This window comes from Prionailurus viverrinus, chromosome C1 (genome assembly GCF_022837055.1).
Source record: "Prionailurus viverrinus isolate Anna chromosome C1, UM_Priviv_1.0, whole genome shotgun sequence".
Classification (NCBI taxonomy): domain Eukaryota; kingdom Metazoa; phylum Chordata; class Mammalia; order Carnivora; family Felidae; genus Prionailurus; species Prionailurus viverrinus.
In genome coordinates, this window is record NC_062568.1 from 29,048,635 (window position 1) to 29,074,430 (window position 25,796).

Sequence of the window (25,796 nt, forward strand, 5' to 3'; positions counted from 1 at the left end):
GTTTAGTCCCTGTGGCTGTTTCTAATTTTCCACTTTCTCTCCAGTTGCTTTTGGGGAGGGGTGCTTTTCCCATATTCCTCCCCCCCCACCCCCCCGCAGTCTCTGTCCTCTCTCTGCCCACAAAAACGGTTCCCTATCTTTTGCGGCTTCTTGCTCCCCAAGTTCAGCTCTTCGCATTGTATACCTGCTGAATTCTGTGGTTCAGGTTGTGCAGATTGTTGTGTTAATCCTCCAATCAGTTTTCTAGGTGTGTAGGATGGTTTAGTGTTGGTCTGGCTGTATTTCATGGACATGAGACATACAAAAAACTAATGTGCTGTTCCGCCATCTTGGCTTCTCCCCTCGGATTCCTTTTAATCTTTGCATATCACAGGTTTTTGATTTGTGGTTACCATTAGGTTTATATATAACATATTGTGCATATAACAGTTTTTATTGAGTTGGTATTCACTTAAGTTTGAACCCATTTTGAAAGCACTAAATTTTTACTCTTCTCTCCCCAATCCCCACATTTTAGATATATAGTGCCATTGTTTAAATCCTTTTATTTTATTAATCTTTTTACTGATTGTTACAGATACACTTAATTTTATCGTTTTGTTTTTTTCTATTTTTCTTACTCCTCCTTATGGTGTTTTCTTTCTACTCAAAGAATCCCCTGTAACGTTTCTTGTAAGGCTGGTTTTGTGGTGATGAATTTCTTTAACTTTTGTTTATCTGGGAACTCTATCTCTCCTTCTATTCTGAATGATAGCCTTGCAGGATAAAGTACTCTTGGTTGCATATTTTGTTTGTTTCAGCACTTTGAATATATCATGCAACTCCCTTCTGGCCTGCAAAGTTTCTGCTGAAAAATTAGCTGATAGACTTAAGTGGTTTCCTTTGTACTAACTGTTTTCTGTTGTTGCTTTAAAAAATCTCTTTATAACTACTTTTTACTACTTTAATTACTCTATGTCTTGGTGTGGACCTCCTTGAATTGATTTTCTTTTTTTTTTTTTAAGATACAACTATGTAACTTTTATTTTTTTTTTCAATATATGAAATTTATTGTCAAATTGGTTTCCATACAACACCCAGTGCTCATCCCAAAAGGTGCCCTCCTCAATACCCATCACCCACCCTCCCCTCCCTCCCACCCCCCATCAACCCTCAGTTCTCAGTTTTTAAGAGTCTCTTATGCTTTGGCTGTCTCCCACTCTAACCTGTTTTTTTTTTTTTTCCTTCCCCTCCCCCATGGGTTCCTGTTAAGTTTCTCAGGATCCACATAAGAGTGAAAACATGATATCTGTCTTTCTCTGTATGGCTTATTTTACTTAGCATCACACTCTCCAGTTCCATCCACATTGCTACAAAGGGCCATATTTCATTCTTTCTCATTGCCACATAGTACTCCATTGTGTATATAAACCACAATTTCTTTATCCATTCATCAGTTGATGGACATTTAGGCTCTTTCCATAATGTAGCTGTTGTTGAGAGTGCTGCTATAAACATTGGGGTACAAGTGCCCCTATGCATCAGTACTCCTGTATCCCATGGGTAAATTCCTAGCAGTGCTATTGCTGGGTCATAGGGTAGGCCTATTTTTAATTTTCTGAGGAACCTCCACACTGCTTTCCAGAGTGGCTGCACCAGTTTGCATTCCCACCAACAGTGCAAGAGGGTTCCCGTTTCTCAACATCCTCGCCAGCATCTATAGTCTCCTGATTTGTTCATTTTGGCCACTCTGACTGGCGTGAGGTGATATCTATGAGTGTGGTTTTGATTTTTATCTCCCTGATGAGGAGTGACGTTGAGCATCTTTTCATGTGCCTGTTGGCCATCCGGATGTCTTCTTTAGAGAAGTGTCTATTCATGTGTTCTGCCCATTTCTTCCCTGGATTAATTGTTTTTCGGCTGTGGAGTTTGGTGAGCTCTTTATAGATTTTGGATACTAGCCCTTTGTCCGATATGTCATTTGCAAATATCTTTTCCCATTCCGTTGGTTGCCTTTTAGTTTTGTTGGTTGTTTCCTTGGCTGTGCAGAAGCTTTTTATCTTTATGAGGTCCCAGTAGTTCATTTTTGCTTTTAATTCCCTTGCCTTTGGGGATGTGTCAAGTAAGAAATTGCTACGGCTGAGGTCAGAGAGGTCTTTTCCTGCTTTCTCCTCTAAGGTTTTGATGGTTTCCTGTCTCACATTCAGGTCCTTTATCCATTTTGAGTTTATTTTTGTTAATGGTGTGAGAAAGTGGTCTAGTTTCATTCCTCTGCATGTTGCTGTCCAGTTCTCCCAGCACCATTTGTTAAAGAGACTGTCTTTTTTCCATTGGATGTTCTTTCCTGCTTTGTCAAAGATGAGTTGGCCATACGTTTGTGGGTCTAGTTCTGGGGTTTCTATTCTATTCCATTGGTCTATGTGTCTGTTTTTGTGCCAATACCATGCTGTCTTGATGATGACAGCTTTGTAGTAGAGGCTACAGTCTGGGATTGTGATGCCTCCTGCTTTGGTCGTCTTCTTCAAAATTACTTTGGGTATTCGGGGCCTTTTGAGGTTCCATATGAATTTTAGGATTGCTTCTCTAGCTTTAAGAAGAATGTTGGTGCAATTTTGATTGAGATGGCATTGAATGTGTAGATAGCTTTGGGTAATATTGACATTTTGACAATATTTATTCTTCCAACCCATGAGCATGGAATGTTTTTCCATTTCTTTATATCTTCTTCAATTTCCTTCATAAGCTTTCTATAGTTTTCAGCATACAGATCTTTTACATCTTTGGTTAGATTTATCCCTAGGTATTTTATTCTTCTTGGTGCAGTTGTGAATGGGATCAGTTTCTTTATTTGTCTTTCTGCTGCTTCATTATTAGTGTATAAGAATGCAACTGATTTCTGTACATTGATTTTGTATCCTGCAACTTTGCTAAATTCATGTATCAGTTCTAGCAGACTTTTGGTGGAGTCTGTCGGGTTTTCTATGTATAATATCATGTCATCTGCAAAAAGTGAAAGCTTGACTTCATATTTGCCAAATTTGATGCCTTTTATTTCCTTTTGTTGTGTGATTGCTGATGCTAGAACTTCCAGCACTATGTTAAACAACAGCAGTGAGAGTGGACATCCCTGTCATGTTCCTGATCTCAGGGAAAAAGCTCTCAATGTCTTTTATGATGTTTAAGTATGTTCCTTCTATCCCGACTTTCTTGAGGGTTTTTATTAAGACAGGATGCTGAATTTTGTCAAATGCCTTTTCTGCATCAATTGACAGGATCATATGGTTCTTATCTTTTCTTTTATTAATGTGATGTAACATGTTGATTGATTTGTGAATGTTGAACCAGCCCTGCATCCCAGGAATGAATCCCACTTGATCATGGTGAATAATTCTTTTTATATGCTGTTGAACTCGATTTGCTAGTATCTTATTGAGAATTTTTGCATCCATATTCATCAGGGACATTGGCCTGTAAGTTCTCTTTTTTGCTGGGTCTCTATCTAGTTTAGGAATCAAAGTAATACTGGCTTCATAGAATGAGTCTGGAAGTTTTCCTTCCCTTCCTATTTTTGGAACAGCTTGAGAAGGATAGGTATTATCTCTGCTTTAAACGTCTGGTAGAACTTCCTTGAAGCCATCTGGTCCTGGACTCTTATTTGTTGGGAGATTTTTGATAACTGATTAATTTCTTTGCTGGTTATGGGTCTGTTCAAGCTTTCTATTTCCTCCTGTTTGAGTTTTGGAAGTGTGTGGGTATTTAGGAATTTGTCCATTTCTTCCAGGTTTTCCAGTTTGTTGACATATAATTTTTCATAGTATTCCCTTGTAATTGCTTGTATCTCTGAGGGATTGGTTGTAATAATTCCATTTTCATTCATGATTTTATCTATTTGGGTCATCTCCCTTTTCTTTTTGAGAAGCCTGGCTAGAGGTTTGTCAATTTTGTTTATTTTTTCAAAAAACCAACTCTTGGTTTCGTTGATCTGCTCTACAGGTTTTTTAGATTCTATATTGTTTATTTCTGCTCTGATCTTTATTATTTCACTTCTTCTGCTGGCTTTGGGGTGTCTTTGCTGTTCTGCTTCTATTTCCTTTAGGTGTGCTGTTAGATTTTGTATTTGGGATTTTTCTTGTTTCTTGAGATAGGCCTGGATTGCAATGTATTTTCCTCTCGACTGCCTTCGCTGCATCCCAAAGCGTTCGGATTGTTGTATTTTCATTTTCGTTTGTTTCCATATATTTTTTAATTTCTTCTCTAATTGCCTGGTTGACCCATTCTTTCGTTAGTAGGGTGTTCTTTAACCTCCATGCTTTTGGAGGTTTTCTAGACTTTTTCCTGTGGTTGATTTCAAGCTTCATAGTATTGTGGTCCGAAAGTTTGCATGGTATGATCTCAATTCTTGTATACTTATGAAGGGCTGTTTTGTGACCCAGTATGTGATCTATCTTGGAGAATGTTCCATGTGCACTCGAGAAGAAAGTATATTCTGTTGCTTTGGGATGCAGAGTTCTAAATATATCTGTCAAGTCCATCTGATCCAATGTATCATTCAGGGCCCTTGTTTCTTTATTGACCATGTGTCTAGATGATCTATCCATTTCTGTAAGTGGGGTATTAAAGTCCCCTGCAATTACCACATTCTTATCAATAAGGTTGCTTATGTTTGTGAGTAATTGTTTTATATATTTGGGGACTCCTTTATTCGGTGCATAGACATTTATAATTGTTAGCTCTTCCTGATGGATAGACCCTGTGATTATTATATAATGTCCTTTTTCATCTCTTGTTACAGCCTTTAATTTAAAGTCTAGTTTGTCTGATAAAAGTGTGGCTACTCCAGCTTTCTTTTGACTTCCAGTAGCATGATAAATAGTTCTCCATCCCCTCACTCTCAATCTGAAGTTGTTCTCAGGTCTAAAATGAGTCTCTTGTAGACAGCAAATAGATGGGTCTTGTTTTTTTATCCACTCTGATACCCTATGTCTTTTGGTTGGCGCATTTAATCCATTTACATTCAGTGTTATTATAGAAAGATATGGGTTTAGAGTCATTGTGATGTCTGTAGGTTTCATGCTTGTAGAGATGTCTCTGGTACTTTATCTCACAGAATCCCCCCTTAGGATCTCTTGTAGGGCTGGTTTAGTGGTGACGAATTCCTTCAGTGTTTGTTTGGGAAGACCTTTATCTCTGCTTCTATTCTAAATGACAGACTTGCTGGATAAAGGATTCTTGGCTGCATATTTTTTCTTTTCATCACATTGAAGATCTCCTGCCATTCCTTTCTGGCCTGCCAAGTTTCAGTAGAGAGATAGGTCACGAGTCTTATCGGTCTCCCTTTATATGTTAGAGCACGTTTATCCCTAGCTGCTTTCAGAATTTTCTCTTTATCCTTGTATTTTGCCAGTTTCACTATGATATGTCATGCAGAAGATCGATTCAAGTTACGTCTGAAGGGAGTTCTCTGTGCCTCTTGGCTTTCAGTGCCTTTTTCCTTCCCCAGATCAGGGAAGTTCTCAGCTATGATTTCTTCAAGTACCCCTTCAGCACCTTTCCCTCTCTCTTCCTCCTCTGGAATACCAATTATGCATAGATTATTTCTCTTTAGTGCATCACTTAGTTCTCTAATTTTCCCCTCATACTCCTGGATTTTTTAATCTTTTTCTCAGCTTCTTCTTTTTCCATAATTTTATCTTCTAGTTCCCCTATTCTCTCCTCTGCCTCTTCAATCCGAGCCGTGGTCGTCTCCATTTTATTTTGCAGATCATTAATAGCATTTTTTAGCTCCTCCTGGCTGTTCCTTAGTCCCTTGATCTCTGTAGCAATAGATTCTCTACTGTCCTTTATACTGTTTTCAAGCCCAGCGATTAATTTTATGACTGTTATTCTAAATTCACATTCTGTTATATTGTTTAAATCCTTTTTGATCAGTTCATTACCTGTCGTTATTTCCGGACGTTGTTTTGAGGGGAATTCTTTAGTTTCATCATTTTGGATTGTCCCTGGAGTGGTGTAGGACTGTGGGGCACTTCCCCTGTGCTGTCTTGAATAACTTGCGTTGGTGGGCGGGCCGCAGTCAGACCTGATGTCTGCCCCCAGACCACTGCTGGGGCCACAGTCAGGCTGGTGTGTGCCTTCTCTTTCCCTCTCCTAGGGGCGGGATTCACTGTGGGGTGGCATGGCCCATCTGGGCTACTTGCACACTGCCAGGCTTGTGGTGCTTGGGATCTGGTGTATTAGCTGGGGTGGATCGGCAAGGTGCACAAGGGAGGGAATGGCAGGCTCAGCTCGCTATTCCTTCGGAAATCCACTTCGGGAGGGGACCTGGGGCACTGGGAGGGAGTCACCACCACCGCTGGAGGGATGGATCTGCAGAAGCACAGCGTTGGGTGTTTGCCTGGTGCAAGGAACTGACAGGAACTGATTCCCTTTGGGATTTGGGCTGGGGGATGGGCGAGGGAGACCGCGCTGGCGAGTGCCTTTGTTCACCGCCAAGCTGCGCTGTGTCATCCATGTCTCAGCACCTCTTTCTCCCGTTGTCCTCCAGCCCTCCCATTCTCTGAAAAGAGCTGTTAACTTATAACCTTCCAGATGTTAAGTCCCGCTTGCTGTCTGAACACACTGTGTCCGGCCCCTCCGCTTTTGCCAGCCAGACTGGAGGCCTCTGCTTTGCCTGAGGGCTGCCAGGCTGCCCCTCTACCCTGGCTCCCTCCCGTCAGAGCACTGCCTCTCCGCCCTTCCTACTCTTTTCCGTGGTGTCACGGAGTTCCCTTAATCTAGTTCCCTTAATCTAGTCTCATTTTTTTATTAATGTTTTTTGTTTCTACTAATAAGTTTGATTGCTTTTCATTACTCCCATCTTCCAGCTCACTGATCTGTTCTTTTGCTTCTCTAGTCTACAACTTATTCTCTTTTAGTGTATTTTTAATTTCAGTTACTGTGTTCTTCATCTCTGATTCATTCCTTTTTATATTTTCTAACTCTTTCATGAAGTTCTTACTGAGGTTCTCCACTCTTTTCTCAAGTCCAGTGAATATCTTTACTACCATTATGTTAAATTCTCTATCAGGCATATTACTTGTCTGTTTCATTTGGCTCTCTTTCTATTATTTAATTTGCGGCATATTCCTCTGTCTCCTAATTTTGTCAGGGTGTCTGTGTCTGTTTCTGTATGTTAGGAAAATCAGCTACTTGTCCTGCTATTCAAATAATGGCCTTATGAAGAAGAGGACCTGTAGTGCCCTATAGTGCATTGTCCCCTGTTCACCAGAATCAGGAACTTCAGGGATATCTTCTCAGTGTACTATGTATTCCGTGTTGTTGTGGTTGAACTCTGTTTGCCTTTGGTCCAGTTATCTGCAATGGCCTTGTTGTTGTGGGCAGGGTTTGGTCCCTGTGCTGTAATGGGCCATTATGGGGTCACCTTGGGTTTGAGTCAGGTCAGACCAGATGCCTGCACTCAGCATGTTTGTTAGAACTGTAATCACAGTGAAAAGCAGGACACTCTCCCTGCATGGTCCCTTGGAAGGCTTTTATTGGTAGGCAAGACCTAACAGACCAGATGTCTACCTCTAGTTGGTCTGTTGGGGAATACAGTGACCCTGAACTACTGGGATTTCTCTGTGTGTTGCCCCTGTTGAGGTTTTTGTTGGTGTTTGGGGCCAGCAGTCAGATGATATATCTGCCCCCAGGTTGGGGCCACAGTTGAACTGGTGTGTGTGGTTATCTTCTCTTCTCCTCAGGGAAGGAGTTGTTTTAGAGTGGTGCTGGCTACTGGGCTGCTTAAACAATGCCATACTTTTGGTACCTCCCTGGATGGGCTCCCATCTAGTGGAGATGGTTGGATGGAGCAGATCTGTAGGAGAAAGTGGGGGCAGGATGCACTGTTGCAAGCTTGGTGGAAAGTGTTTGGGCTGCTCTCCACAAGTGTCAGTGCATCTAGACTGGTGAGCAGAGGAAAGAAATGGTGCCAGCCAGCAATTTTGTTCTTGCATAAGGTTCACAAAGAAACTTACCTTTTCTGAACAGGCTCTGAGACCAGCAAAGAAATCTTCCTGTATACCCCAGGTACCTCAGAAACTGCTGCTTCTGTGCTGTAACTTGATGAGGTTTTTGTCAGACTGTCTTTTTAATGCCTGGGACCCAGTTTTTAATAGCCTTTTGGCTTTCACAGAGCCGAGCCTGCTCATTTTTAATGTTTCCTATGTTAAGCCTCACTGATAATAAAAATTTGCAAAGTTAAGCCCATCTAGTTTCAGAGTCAAATGTTATAGGAATTCATCTTCCCAGTGTGGTCACCCATGCCTGGGGTGCTGAGTGTGGGGTTTGCTGCTCCTCCTCTTCCATGCCTGCTGTCCCTCCCTCCTGTAGTCAGTCTTACAGATTAGTTTGTTTCTTGACTGTGTTTCTTCCCTTCTACCATCTTGATTTGGCCTCCTGTGTACATTTAACTCTGGAAAACCTGATCTGCCAGTCTTCGGTCATTTTCTGGGTTATTTACATTGATGTGGGTGTTATCTAGGTGTGTGCATGGGACAGGGTGAGCCCGGGGTCCTCCTACTCCATGATCTTCCCCAGCATTTGACATTTTAAGTGTTATATTCCGTGACATGGACCTCCTTGGGTTCATCTTGTTTGGAACTCTCTGTGCTTCTTGGACTTGGATGTCTATTTCCATTGCTAGGTTAGGGAAGTTTTCTGTTACTATTTCCTCTAATAATTTTTTACACCTGTCTCTCTCATTCTTCTGGGACTCCTGTAATTCTTGTTTGCTTGATGTTGTCCAAGAGATCTCTTAATCTATCTTCATTTTTGTTAAAGTTGTTTTTTCTTTTTGCTCTTCATCTTGCGTGTTTTCCATTACCTTTTTGTCTAGATCACTGATGCTTCTTTTGCATTTTATGATCTATTGTTGATTCCCTCTAGTGTGTTTTTTATTTCAGTTATTGTATTCTTCAACTCTGATTGGTTCTTTTTAATATTTTCTATCTCTATGTTGACAGTCTCACTGAGTTCTTCCCTCTTTGTTCCAGCCCAATGAGTGTGTTTACAGTCATTACTTTAAATTCTTTATCAGACATATTGCTTATCTCTGTTTCATTTATTTATTTTTTCTTAAGTTTTTTCCTGTTCTTTCTTTTGTAACATATTTTTTCTGTATCTCCATTTTGCTTGACTATCTTGTTTATATGGATTAGGCAGAAAGACTAATTCGCCTAAACTTGAAGGAGTAGTTTTGTATATGGTGTCCCCTATGTAGACTGTGTGTGCTTGGTGATGGTTGCTGGCTGGCTGGAGGTATGGCAATATATGCTACTTACTGTTTGGAACTGTGGCTTTTTACAAAAAGAAGAAAAAAAAATAAAAGAAATAAAAGAAAAAACCCAAAAAGAACAAAAAGAAAAATAAGACTAATTTTAAAAATTTTAAATTTTTAAAAAATAAAAATAATTTAAATAAAATTTATATATGTAGCTTATTTTCTGTGCCCCGGCTCCATAGAGGCTGGTGTGGTCTTATAGACTCTGGTTTCACTGAGGTCTTGAGCTCATTGTGAGCCAGACCCTGTTCTGGTCTGGGCTTTTTTTTTCTTTTTAATTCAAGTGAGTTAACATACAATGTAGACTTTGCTTCAAGGATAGAACCCAGTGATTCATCTCTTACATAGGACACCCAGTGCTCATCCTGAAAAGTGCCCTCAGTAATGTGGGCATTACCTACAATAATGAGTGCCATCACTCATTTAACCCATCCCCTCACCCACCTCTCCTCCTTGGGCAACCCTCACTTCTCTGTATTTAAGAGTCTCTTATGGTTTGCCCCCTCTCTTTATCTTATTTTTTCTTCCCTTCCCCTATGTTCATCTGTTGAGTTTCTCAAATTCCAGATTTGAATGTGGAATCATATGATATCTGTCTTTCTCTGACTGACTTATTTCATTTAGCATAATACCCTTTAGTTCCATCCACGTTGTTGCAAAAGGCAAGATTTCATTATTTTTCATTTCCAAGTAGTATTCCATTGTATTTATATACCTCATCTTCTTTACCCATTCATCAGTTGACGGACATTTGGGCTCTTTCCATAATTTGGCTGTTGTTGATAGAATTTCTATAAACATTGGGGTGCATGTGCCCCTTTGAATCAACATTTTTGTATCATTTGGATAAATATTTAGTAGTGCAATTACTAGGTTATAGGGTAATTCTATTTTTAATTTTTTGAGGAACATCCACACTGTTTTCCAGAGTGGCTGCACTAGTTTGCATTCCCACCAACAGTGCAAAAGTGTTCCCCTTTCTCCATATCCTCACCAACATCTATGGTTTCCTGAGTTGCTAATTTTAGCCACTCTGACAGGTGTAAGGTGGATCTCATTGTGGTTTTGATTTGTATTTCCCTGATGGTGAGTGATGTTGAACATCTTTTCATGTGTCTGTTTGCCATCTGGATGTCTTCTTTGGAAAAATGTCTATTCATGTCTTCTGCCCATTTCTTTACTGGATTATTTGTTTTTTGGGTGTTGAGTTTGGTAAGTTCTTTATAGATTTTGGATACTAACATTTTATTTCATATGTCATTTGCAAGTATCTTATCCCATTCCATCAGTTGCCTTTTAGTTTGGTTGATTGTTTCCTTTGCTGTTTAGAAGATTTTTATCTTGATAAGGTCCCAATAGTTCATTTTTGCTTTTATTTCCCTTGCCTCCAGAGACATGTCAAGTAAGAAGTTGCTGCAGCCAAGGTCAAAGGTATCGCTGCCTGTTTTCTCCTGTAGGATTTTGATGGTTTCCTGTCCTACATTAAGGTCTTTGATCCATGTTTAATTTATTTTGGCATATGTTGCAAGAAAGTGGTCTAGTTTCATTCTTCATGTCACTGTCCAGTTCTCCCAGCACCATTTGCTGAAGCGACTATCTTTTTTCCATTGGGTACTCTTTCTTGATTTGTTGAAGATTAATTGGCCATATATTTGTGGGTCCATTTCTGGGTTCTGTATACCATTGATTTATGTGTCTGTTTTTGTGCCAGTACCATACTGTCTTAATGATTACAGCTTTGTAATAGAGCTTAAAGTCTGGGGTTGTGATGCCTCAAGGTTTGCTTTTCTTTTTCAACATTATTTTGACTATTTGGGATCTTGTGTTTCCATAAAAATTTTAGAATTGTTCTAGCTCTGTGAAGAATGCTGGTGTTATTTTATAGGGATTGCATTGAATGTGTAGATTGCTTTGGGTAGCAGAGATATTTTAACAATACTTGTTCTTCCAAACTATGTGCATGGAATGTTTTTTTCTTTGTGTTTTCAATTTCTTTCATAAGCTTTTTATAGTTTTCAGCATACAGATCTTTTACCTCTTTGCTTAGGTTTATTCCTAAGTATCTAATGTTCTTTTTTTAAATTTTTTTTAATGTTTATTTATTTTTGAGACAGAGAGAGACAGAGCATGAGCAGGGAAGGGGCAGAAAGAGAGGGAGACACAGAATTTGAACAGGCTTCAGGCTCTGAGCTGTCAGCACAGAGCCCGATGCGGGGCTCGAACTCACGAACTGTGAGGTCATGACCTGAGCCGAAGTTGGACGCTTAACCGACTGAGCCACCCAGGCGCCCCGGTATCTAATGGTTTTTGATGCAATTGTAAATGGGATCAGTTCCTTGATATCTCTTTTTGCCCCTTCATTATTGGTGTATAGAAATGCAACCTATTTCTGTACATTGATATTATATGCTGTGACTTTGTTGAATTCCTGTATCAACTCTAGCAGTTTTTGGTGGAGTCTTGTGGGTTTTCCTTAGAGTATCATGTCATCTGCAAAGAGTGAAAGCTTGACTTCTTCCTTGCCAGTTTGGATGCCTTTTATTTCTTTTTATTGTCTGATTGCTGAGGCTAGGACATCCAGTACTTTGTTGAACAGCAGTGGTGAGATTGGATGCCCTTGTGTGCTCCTGATCTCAGGGGGAAAGCTCTCAGTTTTTAGCTATGGACCTTTCGTATATGTTCCTTCTATTCCTACTTTCTTGAGGGTTTTTATCAAAAAACAATGCTGTATTTTGTTAAATGCTTTTCCTGCATCTGTTGAAAGGATTATATGGTTCTTATCCTTTCTTTTAGTAATGTGGTATATCACATTGATTTGTGAGTATTGAACCAGTCCTGCAGCCCAGGAATAAATCCCACTTGATCATGGTGAATAATTCTTTTAATGTACTGTTGAATTTGAATTGCTAGTATCTTGTTGAGAATTTTTGCCTCCAGTTTAATCAGGGATATTGGCCTGTAATTCTCCTTTTTAGTGGGGTATTTGTCTGGTTTTGGAATCAAGGTAATGCTGGATTCACAGAATGAGATTGGAAGCTTTTCTTATATTTCTATTTTTTGGAACAGTTTGAGGAGAATAGATATTAACTCTGCTTTAAATGTCTGATAGAATTCAACTGATGAATGAATAAAGAAATTGTGGTTTATATACACAATGGAGTACTATGTGGCAATGAGAAAGAATGAAATATGGCCCTTTATAGCAATGTGGATGGAACTGGAGAGTGTTATGCTGAGTGAAATAAGCCATACAGAGAAAGACAGATACCATATGTTTTCACTCTTATGTGGATCCTGAGAAACTTAACAGGAACCCATGGGAGAGGGGAAGGAAAAAAAAAAGAGAGGTTAGAGTGGGAGAGAGCCAAAGCATAAGAGACTCTTAAAAACTGAGAACAAACTGAGGGCTGATGGGGGGTGGAGGGAGGGGTCGGTGGGTGATGGGTATTGAAGAGGGCATCTTTTGGGATGAGCACTGGGTGTTGTATGGAAACCAATTTGACAATAAATTTCATATATTTAAAAAGAAAAAAAAAAGAATTCCCCTGGGAAGCTATCTGGTCCAGGACTCTTATTGGGAGATTTTTGATAAACTAATTCAATTTCTTTGCTGGTTATGGGCCTGTTCAAATTATTTATTTCTTCCTGTTTGAGTTTTGGTAGTGTGTGAGTGTCTAAGAATTTGTCCATTTCTTCCAGATCGTCCAGTTTGTTGGTATATAATTTTTAATAGTATTCTATAATAATTGTTTATATTTCTGTGGTGTTGGTTGTGATCTCTCCTCTTTCATTCATGATTTTACCTATTTGGGTCCTCTTTCTTTTTGAGAAGTATGGCTAGGGTTTTATCAAATGTTGATAGGATCATATGGTTCTTACCCTCTCTTTTATTAATGTGGTGTATCACATTGATTTGTGAATAATGAACCAGTCCTGCATCCCAGGAATATTGTTTTTTTTCTTTCAAAAACCAGCTCTTAGTTTCACTGGTCTGTTCTTTTTTTTCTTCTTTTGGATTTTTTCATTTCTGCTCTTATCTTTATTATATTCCTTCTTCTCCTGGCTTTGGCTTTATTTGCTGCTCCTTTTCTAGCTCCTTTAAAACAAGATCCATCTATATGTTGCTTATAAGAGACTAATTTTAGACCTGAGGACACCTGAAGATTGAAAGTGAGGGGACGCAAAACCACCTATCATGCTAATGGACATTAGAAGAAAGCCAGAGGAACCATACTTATATCAGACAAGCTAGATTTTAAAACAAAGACTATAAGAGATGAAGAAGATCACTGTATCAGAACTAAAGGGTCTATCCATGAAGAAGAACTAACAATTATAAATATTTATGTCCCCTGAAAGAACCTAAATATATAAATCAATTAATCACAAACATAAGCAAACTTATTGATAATACCATAATTGTGGGAGATTTTAATACTCCACTTACAACAATGGACAGATCATCTAAGCAGAAAATCAACAAGCAAACAATGGCTCTGAATGACACATTGGACCAGATTGACTTAACAGATACATTCAGAACATTGTAACCTAAAGCAGCAGAATACACATTCTTCTCGAGTGCACATAGAACAGGCTCCAGAATAGATCACATGTTGGGTCATACCCCTCAACAGGTACAAAAATATTGAGATCATAACCATGCATATTTTCAGATTGCAATGGTATGAAACTTATCAACCACAAGAAAAAATTTGGAAGGCCCTCAAATACGCGGAGGTTAAAGAACATCCTACTAAAGAATGAATGGGTTAACCAGGAAATTAAAGAAGAAATTTAAAAATACATGGAGGCAAATGAAAAGGAAAACATGACAGTCCAATCCTCTTGAGATGCAGCAAAGGCAGTCCTAAGAGGAAAATACATTGCAATTAAGGCCTATCTCAAGAAGCAAGAAAGGTCCCAAATATACAACCTACCTAATTTTCTATCCATCTGGGATTTTAAGGGGGAGAGGAAGAGATCATCCCCACTGCCCCTTGGTCCTTTTAAACCATAGCTTTCCCCCCCCACCCCCCCCCACCCCCCGCCACCGTGCCCCAGTACAATCAGGGCTCAGGTGGGCTTTCAGATCCTGGCCTTGCTGAGGTCACAAGCTCACTGTGACAAGTGGGACTGCCAGTTATGGCATCAGGATCCACTAGTTATGGTGTCCAGACCCTTCTTTGTTGTGGGCTTTTAAGGTGGAGGGGGAGAGAACTCCTTGGTTCTTTTAAATCCTGTTTTGTTTTGTTTTTGTTTTGTTTTGTTTTGTTTTGTTTTGTTTTGTTTTGTTTTGCTGTGCCCCAGTGCAGTTGGGGCTAGAGTGGTCTTGTGGACCAAGGGCTTGCTGAGATCACAAGTTTGCTGTGACAACTAGACCTACCCATTATCATGTCTGGACACTGCTGTGGTCTAGACTTTGTTGTCTCTTTTATATACTAGTTGCTCTTTTAAACTGCAGCTTTTTTTCTGTGCCTAAGAACAGGAATCTGTTCCAGGTTCCTCAGTATTATCCCTTCCTACTGCCATTTGCAGTATCCTGGGGTTTGGACTTCCCCCTTGTTACCGTGGCTCTGTTTCTCTTGCTGTTTTCCTGCTCTTCTCTCTGTCTTTGGTTTTCAGAAGCTGTTGAGTCAGACCTCAGATTTTCTTCAAGAGGAATTGTTCTATTAATAGGTGTAATTTTGTGTGTTCTGTGGAGGAAGTGAGTTTTTCAAGGTTTTCTTCCTATAGGTCACCATCATGGACCAGAACCTCTTAATTGTGTTTTATCCTCTTTTCTTGATTAAGTTAGTTAGTGGTTGGTTTATTTTTTGACTCTAGATTACTTTGAGAATGGATATACTAACAGTATTGAATCTTTCCACCCATGAATATGAAATATTTATCATGAATTTAGATCTTCTTTAATTTCATTCAGAAATGTTTTGCAGTTTTTAGTGTACAAGTCTTAATATTTCTTCTGTTTATTGTTTCTTCTGTTAATATTACTACATTCCTTCTATTAAATTTATTCCTAAGCATTTTTTATTTTGGTGCTATTTCATATATAATTATTTTCATTACTGTTATACAGAAATGGAAAAGATTTAAAAAATTTTTTTACGTTTTTATCTTTTTATAAAAAACAGGGCTCAATTCCACACCCCTGGGATCATGACCTGAATTGAAATCAAGAGTCAGATGCCCAACCTACTGAGCCAGTCAGACAATCTACAAAAGATATTTTTGTATTTTGTTCTTGTATCCTGATACTCCATTGAGCTTGTTTATTAGTTTTAGTGTACAGGATTTTAATGCCTGCACATAAAGACTAGTTTTACCACTTTCTTTTAAATGTGGATACTTTTTATTTCGTTTTCTTGTTGGACTGCATTGGATATAACCTACAGTCCAATGTTGATTAAAAGTAGTGAGAGTGAACATTTGCCTTACCAATCTTAGGGGGAAAGCACTTAGTCTTTCACCATCGAAGTGTGTTGTTAGGTAAGTTCCTTTCTATTCCTAGTTTGTTCAGAGTTTTTATTAAGAATGCATTTTAGGGGCGCCTGGGTGGCTTAGTCGGTTGAGTACCCAAATTGATTTTTACTCAGGTCATGATCCCAGGGCCTTGGGATCGAGCCCCACATCAGGCTCTGTGTTGAGCGTGCAGCCTGCTTAAGATTCTCTCAACCTCTGCCCCTCTCCCCAGCTTTCTCTCTCTCAAAAAACAAAAATGCATTTTAGATTTTGTCAAATTCATTTTCTGCATCTTTTGAAATGATCGTGTGATTTTTCTTGATTAGACGTATTTATTAATATGGCTTATTACATTAATTGATTTTCAGATGGGAAAATCCCACTCTGTCATAGCACATGGTCCTTTTTTGTCTGTTGCTGGATATGGTTTCCTCATATTTTGTTGAGGATTTTTGCCTCTGTATTCATGAGGGATGGTAATCTGTTGTTTTCTCATCTTGTGATGTCTGTCTGTCTTTGGTATGAACATAAAACTGACCTCATAGAATATCTTGGGAAGTTTCCTTCCTCTACCTCCTCCTCCCACTTTTTTTTCCTGAAAGAGTTTGTGAAAGATTGTTATAATTTCTTCTTTTAAGTATTTGGTAGAATTCCCCAGTGAAATAATATGGGCCTGAGTTTTTCTTTTTAGGAAGAGTTTTAATTACAAATTCAATTTCTTGTTATAGGTATTTTCAGTTATTCTTTATTCTTCTTGGATCAGTTTTGGTAATTTGTGTCTTTCTAGGAATTTTTCCATTTCATCTAAATTGTGTAATTTGTTAGTATAAAATTATTTATGGTTGTAATAGTTTATATTGCCTTATATGGCAATGAACTTTGCAGATGCAATGATTAGGATTTTGAGATGGGGAGATTATCTTGGATTGAGTTGGGCCGTAAATGTAATTTGTAATCACATATGTAATCACAAATGTAATCACAAATGTCTTTGTAAAAGAGAAGTAGAGGTATGCTGTTGAGGACATATCTAGTAGCGGAATTTCTGGATCATAATTATATATATGCTCGACTTCAGTACATAATACCAAACAGCTTTTCAAAGAAGATAGACCAATTTATATTCTGTATAAGAATTCTAGTTACTCCACATCCTTGCCACCTGATATTGTCAGTCTCTTTATTTTTAACCATCCAAGAAATGTGTTAATGGTATCTCTTTGTGGTGTTAACTTTTTTCCCCTGATGACTAATGAGGGTGAGTTCCCTTCCAAATGTTTATTAGCCATCATATAGTCTTTTGTGAAATACTTATTTTTCTCTTGGATTGTTTGACTTTTTCTTAACTAATTTCTATAAGTTTGTATGTATATTCTAGTTACAAGCTCTTTGTCAGTTATACTATACATGTTGCAAATATTTTCTCCCAAATATCTTATGTATGACATCTTTTGATAAGCAAAAGTTATTAAATTTAGTGTAGTTTAATGTATCAAAATTTTTTCTTTATGGTTATTGCTCGTTGCATTGTTTTGAAGAGCTTCTTCCTCAGCCGCATGAAAATATTCTCTTGTATTATCTTGTAATTGTTTTTCCTTTGACATTGAGATCAATAGTTCACCTGTAACTGATTTTTTTGTGTGTGGTGTGAGATACAAGTCAGGTTTTCTTTTCTTTTCTCTCTCTCACCTCCTTCCTTTTATTCTTGTATTCTTTCTTTCTGTATTTTTTTCATGGTGATTAATACTTGACCTACCTCAGATTGTTTTTTCTCCCCTATTCTGCAGTACCAACTCTGTCACAAATGAAATACCCATGTGTGGGTCTGTTTCTAGACTCTAACCAGTTTCTTTGGTGCATTTATCTATATTTTTGCTAATGCCTTCAGATATTAAGAAATAATGTCCTTAATTCTTTAATTTTTAAATACCTCATTTTGTTTTTCTTCAAGATAGTTTTGGCTATTCTTGGTCTTTTTAGTTTTTGGAAAAGTTCATCAATTTCTTTAGGAAAACTTATTAGGACTTTGATTTTGGTTGCATTGAAACTATAGTTCAGTTTGAAGAGATGAATTATTTTGAGTTGACTCTTGAACAGTATGGGGGTCAGGGACACTGATCCTCATGCAGTTGAAAAATCCATGTATAACTTTTGATTCCCCCAAAATTTACTACTAATGTCTACTGTTGACTGGAAGCTTTACTGATAATATAAACAGTTGATTAACACATATTTTGCATGCTAATATGTATTGTGTACTATATTCTTACAATAAAATAAGCTAGAGAAAGGAAAATGTCAAGAAAATCGTAAGAAAATGAATACACTTATAGTATTGTATATTGAATATTGTATATTCATATATACATATTCATTCATATAGAGTGAATATACATTCATATGTATATGAATGAATATATGAATGAATATATGAATATTCATTCATATATATGTTCATATAGTATTGTATATTGAATATTGTATATTGAATATTCAATTGTATGTTGAAAAAAATCATGTATAAATGAACCTATGCAGTTCAAATTTATGTTGTTTGATGACCAACTGTATATATATATTGTGATGCAATATTTACATAGAGCATATAAATATATAAGTAATACATAAGCATAACATAGTATTTATATGTTTATATGTAAATATGTATATTATTGTATGTAAGTATATGTATCTCAGTATAATATACCTATGTATGTTATACAAATATACTATAATAAAGTAATAAAACTATGCCTTGCTTCTTTATGCTTTTACACTTACTTATTCTGTCTAGGCTTCTCTCCTTGTAGTTCTTAATTATTTTCCTCTTGCGACCCACTTGACATATCATCACTTCTTTCCCTAACACTCTTTCTCCCCACTCCCCTTGTTTGCCAGGTGTTTATGAGATACCTCTTCTTCTTCTTCTTTTTTTTTTTTTTAAGTAGTCTTTATTTAAGATGGTTCCCAGCACAGAACCCAATGTGGGACTTGAACTCATGACCCTGAGATCAAGACCTGAGCTGAGGTCAAGAGTCGGACACTTAACTGACTGAGCCACCCAGGTACCCTGATATACTTCTTAGGCATCCTGTATGGGGCTTGGTACTGGAATCTTACCTCTTGCTCCTCTTCTGCTCCAGGGTTGTGGCCATTAGTATTTGCTAAAAAGTGGACAATCAAATGAAGAACTAAGTATCAGCTTTATCTAAGGCTTTCTGTAATGAGTCTAAATGGGAAACTTAATGGAACTCCTACCTCCATCTCAAATTGAAGGCAGCATGTATGAAATGGAGAAGGTGAACCTGTTTCATTCTTAGCAGACTGTGCCTAGTTGAAATATGCATAGAAACTGGCAGCTTAAAGCCCCCTGAAGTCAGATTTAGGAAAGTGAGACAAATTATGGGCATTTAGATGTGACTTTGTATCAGTATATACAATCTTATCAGTAAAAAACATGTGAACATCTGTCGCCAGTGTTTGCATATTTATTTATATATTACATAAATGTGCTATAATTTACTATGTAAAATCTACAATATACAAAAAATAAAAATGATAACCAATATTTCTAAAAATGATTTCCATTTTATTATTAGTGGTACAGAATTCAATAAGCATTACTATTTTGAAAAGCATGATTTAGTATTTGTGATGTAGTGATTTGAAGGTCCGGTGCTAAGGCAAATTTATATCAGTATATTGTTTTTAATGCTATTATATTTGAAAAAGATACTTTCAAAGATTCGAAATTTCAAGTGGAAGAGGTGCATCTTGGTTGTGCTTATTAGTAAACCACATTACTCCTTTTTCTTTTTCTTTTTAAATATTTATTTATTTAAGCAATCTCTACACCCAGTGTGGGGCTTGAACTCACAACCCCAAGATCAAGAGCTGCATGCTCTTCTGACTGAGCCAGCCAGGCACCCCCACATTCTCATTTTTCATTTTTATTCTATTATGCAAAGTTTTTAGTCCAGATTTTATCAGTAAAATGTTATCTTTTCTGAGTAATTAGTTCTGGCAAACTAATTGGAAGGCATTCCATTTTTTTTATATTTAAAAGGAAAAATGGTCTAATCTGCTCAAACCCTTCCTTTGTGAGATTTTTTAAACAAACGAGGAAATTGTTTCTAAGTTTTTAAAGTGTGATACCTTGAGCTTGTAGGGATCATAGCACATTTGCACACACACAAAATTACATTAGATGAAAATATTTCCAATAGTTTTCAAAATATTCTCCACATTAGTTCATTTCAAAAAGATAGTTATTTTGATACTCGTTAAAATGTAACTACCCTACTCTGAAAAGACAAATTAAGAAATACATATTTTAAAACATTTGCTAGTTTACATACTGCTGATAAATCTTTGTCATTACAAAAAAGTTTATATGGAACATTTGTCTTTTTGTAAAACCAAAGTACATGGTAAGTCTTTATGTTTGCCAACTTTTAAAAATATTTTGCCATGAAATTTTTTATGATCAGCTCTTGTCTATTTGTAAAGCACACTGAATATGTTACTTAAGGTAGTGTGAATTGGTCAATACACTTAACTGGCAAATGAAATATCCAGAACTCATGAAGGCAATGATATGCGCCTCTCTGAACATCAAACTCACACTTTGCCTCAGAATATTTGTCTACTGCTTATAGTCAGTTATATATGCTTACTTTATGGTTAAAGAAAATTGTTAAATTCTAATATTTTTTTTTCCATACTCTAGGGGATAATCCCTGGGCTCTGCTGTGAATGTCATTGTTTCATGGGAACAGAACCACAGAGGGTGAAAGAGAGTCATTGCTCCTGAGCTTGGGCGGGGAAAAGAGGACTTAAATATTTTATAGAGTTAATAATTCCAGGCACTTGTAGTTTGCACAATGAATGGGAGGGTCTGACCAATCAAATTAAGTTATTCTTTTTCCCACGTAGGAGATCTGGGTTCAATAAAGAAAAAATAAAGATAAAATTCTGTTTTTTCAGCAATTGTTTTTCTTTTTTTTTTTTAATGAAATGGAAGGCATCTAGGTTTTTAAAAAAATTTTTTTAAGTTTATTTTTGACAGAGAGAGAGAGAGAGAGAGAGAGAGAGAGAGAGAGAGAGAGAGAGAGCATGAGTGGGGGAGGGGCAGAGAGAGAGGGAGACACAGAATTGGAAAACAGGGTCCAGGCTCTGAGCTATCAGCACAGAGCCCGACGCGGGGCTCGAACTCACAGACCGCAAGATCATGACCTGAGCTGAAGTCGAATGCTCAACCAACTGAGCCACCCAGGCGCCCCCAACAATTGTTATTCTTATAGAGAAGCAATAATTGTTTTCTTCATTTATCTCTCTTAAACTCCAGACTGAACTTATTAAAGGCAAGAACACTTCAAAGGAGAATCAGCACAGTGCCAGGCATATAGTAATGCCAGCACATTAGTAAATGTTAATTAACGTAAGGACATTAATTAAGGTTTCCATTAGGACTAGGAAGTAGAAATATATGGGGGAAAAGGTAAGTGTGTAGGCTGGTGGGTTTTCAAAGAAAACTAGAACGGAGGAGAGTAGTCAAAAAAGTCACTGGGGATGAAATACAGAGAACAATGTGAGTGAACGTACAGAGGTATTGGGAGAGACTTTTATTCAAGGGGCTTTGAATAAGGGGCCTTTCATAGTGGAAGGTATAGTGGAATTAACTGAAATAAAAATTCTCTGCAGGTTCAGGAGAAATTCTAGGTGGTATAAGTAGGCCTTATGAGACTAGTCTTCAGAACTTTTACTCAAGATTCTGATGGAATTTTGGCAAAGGATTGTTTTGCTTGTGTTGCTGTCACTGAAGACAACTCTGCTCAGATGAGGAAGGAAAAGTAAAGAGGTAGCGATCTGAGGGGCAAGGCAATATTTTTGCCACATAATTAAGGATAAATTGAGACTCAGTATTCTAAAGGAATTACTCCCCCTCCCCAATTATTTTGTATTTATTAAAAACCACATTCAAAGTAGACTTCCATAATAAGAGGGTCCATAGAAAGTTGAGAGTCCACATTAAATACAGATGTAATGTACCACAGTTTGATAGTTTTGTTACAACATAGTGGTTGTCACTCAGTTATCTTAAACTACAAATTATACAAATACATAAAAATCATATATGTAAAGTCCATTAAACCAGTCAGATGCAGCGATGGCAATGATAGCAAAATGATCTAAGACTATACAACAAGTTTTTTCTTTTTTTTTTATATGAAATTTATTGTCAAATTGGTTTCTATACAACACCCAGTGCTCATCCCAAAAGGTGCCCTCCTCAATACCCATCACCCACCCTCCCCTCCCTCCCACCCCCCATCAACCCTCAGTTTGTTCTCAGTTTTTAACAGTCTCTTATGCTTTGGCTGTCTCCCATTCTAACCTCTTTTTTCTTTTCCTTCCCCTCCCCCATGGGTTCCTGTGAAGTTTCTCAGGATCCACATAAGAGTGAAACCATATGGTATCTGTTTTTCTCTGTATGGCTTATTTCACTTAGCATCACACTCTCCAGTTCCATCCACGTTGCTACAAAAGGCCATATTTCATTTTTTCTCATTGCCACGTAGTACTCCATTGTGTATATAAACCACAATTTCTTTATCCATTCATCAGTTGATGGACATTTAGGCTCTTTCCATAATTTGGCTATTGTTGAGAGTGCTGCTATGAACATTGGGGTACAAGTGCCCCTGTGCATCAGTACTCCTGTATCCCTTGGATAAATTCCTAGCAGTGCTATTGCTGGGTCATAGGGTAGGTCTATTTTTAATTTTCTGAGGAACCTCCACACTGCTTTCCAGAGCGGCTGCACCAATTTGCATTCCCACCAACAGTGCAAGAGGGTTCCCGTTTCTCCACATCCTCTCCAGCATCTATAGTCTCCTGATTTGTTCATTTTGGCCACTCTGACTGGCGTGAGGTGATACCTGAGTGTGGTTTTGATTTGTATTTCCCTCATAAGGAGTGACGCTGAACATCTTTTCATCTGCCTGTTGGCCATCCGGATGTCTTCTTTAGAGAAGTGTCTATTCATGTTTTCTGCCCATTTCTTCACTGGGTTGTTTGTTTTTCAGGTGTGGAGTTTGGTGAGCTCTTTATAGATTTTGGATACTAGCCCTTTGTCCGATATGTCATTTGCGACTATCTTTTCCCATTCCGTTGGTTGCCTTTTAGTTTTGTTGGTTGTTTCCTTGGCTGTGCAGAAGCTTTTTATCTTCATAAGGTCCCAGTAATTCACTTTTGCTTTTAATTCCCTTGCCTTTGGGGATGTGTCGAGTAAGAGATTGCTACGGCTGAGGCCAGAGAGGTCTTTTCCTGCTTTCTCCTCTAAGATTTTGATGGTTTCCTGTCTCACATTCAAGTCCTTTATCCATTTTGAGTTTATTTTTGTGAATGGTGTGAGAAAGTGGTCTAGTTTCAACCTTCTGCATGTTGCTGTCCAGTTCTCCCAGCACCATTTGTTAAAGAGACTGTCTTTTTTCCATTGGATGTTCTTTCCTGCTTTGTCAAAGATGAGTTGGCCATACGTTTGTGGGTCTAGTTCTGGGGTTTCTATTCTATTCCATTGGTCTATGTGTCTGTTTTTGTGCCAATACCATGCTGTCTTGATGATGACAGCTTTGTAGTAGAGGCTACAGTCTGGGATTGTGATGCCTCCTGCTTTGGTCTTCTTCTTCAAAATTACTTTGGCTATTCGGGGTCTTTTGTGGTTCCATATGAATTTTAGGATTGCTTGTTCTAGTTTCAAGAAGAATGCTGGTGCAATTTTGATTGGGATTGCATTGAATGTGTAGATAGCTTTGGGTAGTATTGACATTTTGACAATATTTATTCTTCCAATCCATGAGCAGGGAATGTCTTTCCATTTCTTTATATCTTCTTCAATTACCTTCATAAGCTTTCTATAGTTTTCAGCATACAGATCTTTTACATCTTTGGTTAGATTTATTCCTAGGTATTTTATGCTTCTTGGTGCAATTGTGAATGGGATCAGTTTCTTTATTTGTCTTTCTGTTGCTTCATTGTTAGTGTATAAGAATGCAACTGATTTCTGTACATTGATTTTGTATCCTGCAACTTTGCTAAATTCATGTATCAGTTCTAGCAGACTTTTGGTGGAGTCTGTCGGATTTTCCATGTATAATATCATGTCATCTGCAAAAAGCGAAAGCTTGACTTCATCTTTGCCAATTTTGATGCCTTTGATTTCCTTTTGTTGTGTGATTGCCGATGCTAGAACTTCCAGCACTATGTTAAACAACAGCGGTGAGAGTGGGCATCCTTGTCGTGTTCCTGATCTCAGGGAAAAAGCTCTCAGTTTTTCCCCATTGAGGATGATGTTAGCTGTGGGCTTTTCATAAATGGCTTTTATGATCTTTAAGTATGTTCCTTCTATCCCGACTTTCTCAAGGGTTTTTATTAAGAAAGGGTGCTGGATTTTGTCAAAGGCCTTTTCTGCATCGATTGACAGGATCATATGGTTCTTCTCTTTTTTTTTGTTAATGTGATGTATCACGTTGATTGATTTGCGAATGTTGAACCAGCCCTGCATCCCAGGAATGAATCCCACTTGATCATGGTGAATAATTCTTTTTATATGCCGTTGAATTCGATTTGCTAGTACCTTATTGAGAATTTTTGCATCCATATTCATCAGGGATATTGGCCTGTAGTTCTCTTTTTTTACTGGATCTCTGTCTGGTTTAGGAATCAAAGTAATACTAGCTTCATAGAATGAGTCTGGAAGTTTTCCTTCCCTTTCTATTTCTTGGAATAGCTTGAGAAGGATAGGTATTATCTCTGCTTTAAACGTCTGGTAGAACTCCCCTGGGAAGCCATCTGGTCCTGGACTCTTATTTGTTGGGAGATTTTTGATAACTGATTCAATTTCTTCGCTGGTTATGGGTCTGTTCAAGCTTTCTATTCCCTCCTGATTGAGTTTTGGAAGAGTGTGGGTGTTCAGGAATTTGTCCATTTCTTCCAGGTTGTCCAATTTGTTGGCATATAATTTTTCATAGTATTCCCTGATAATTGTTTGTATCTCTGAGGGATTGGTTGTAATAATTCCATTTTCATTCATGATTTTATCTATTTGGGTCATCTCCCTTTTCTTTTTGAGAAGCCTGGCTAGAGGTTTGTCAATTTTGTTTATTTTTTCAAAAAACCAACTCTTGGTTTCATTGATCTGCTCTACAGGTTTTTTCGATTCTATATTGTTTATTTCTGCTCTGATCTTTATTATTTCTCTTCTTCTGCTGGCTTTGGGGTATCTTTGCTGTTCTGCTTCTATTTCCTTTAGGTGTGCTGTTAGATTTTGTATTTGGGATTTTTCTTGTTTCTTGAGATAGGCCTGGATTGCAATGTATTTTCCTCTCAGGACTGCCTTCGCTGCATCCCAAAGTGTTTGGATTGTTGTATTTTCATTTTCGTTTGTTTCCATGTATTTTTTAATTTCTTCTCTAATTGCCTGGTTGACCCACTCATTCGTTAGTAGGGTGTTCTTTAACCTCCATGCTTTTGGAGGTTTTCCACACTTATTCCTGTGGTTGATTTCAAGCTTCATAGTATTGTGGTCCGAAAGTATGCATGGTATAATTTCAATTCTTGTAAACTTATGAAGGGCTGTTTTGTGACCCAGTATATGATCTATCCTGGAGAATGTTCCATGTGCACTCGAGAAGAAAGTATATTCTGTTGCTTTGGGATGCAGAGTTCTAAATATATCTGTCAAGTCCATCTGATCCAATGTCTCATTCAGGGCCCTTGTTTCTTTATTGACCGTGTGTCTAGATGATCTATCCATTTCTGTAAGTGGGGTGTTAAAGTCCCCTGCAATTACCACATTCTTATCGATAAGGTTGCTTATGTTTGTGAGTAATTGTTTTATATATTTGGGGGCTCCGGTATTTGGCGCATAGACATTTATAATTGTTAGCTCTTCCTGATGGATAGACCATGTAACTATTATATAATGTCATTCTTCATCTCTTGTTACAGCCTTTAATTTAAAGTCTAGTTTGTCTGA

At 37.8% G+C, this 25,796-nt stretch overlaps 1 protein-coding gene across 7 annotated transcripts in view; it reads left to right on the forward strand.

Moving 5' to 3' along the window:
• The window catches only part of C2CD6 (C2 calcium dependent domain containing 6), a 187,190-nt gene that overhangs the window by 20,052 nt on the left and 141,342 nt on the right, over positions 1 to 25,796 (forward strand). Inside the window, exon 2 of one of the 7 annotated variants that reach the window (XM_047873180.1) lies at positions 21,461 to 21,617. The exons of the other annotated variants lie outside the window; for them this stretch is intronic. The gene's annotated coding sequence lies outside the window, so the exon portion shown is untranslated. The remainder of the gene's footprint in view (positions 1 to 21,460; positions 21,618 to 25,796) is intronic. 7 annotated transcript variants of the gene reach the window in all.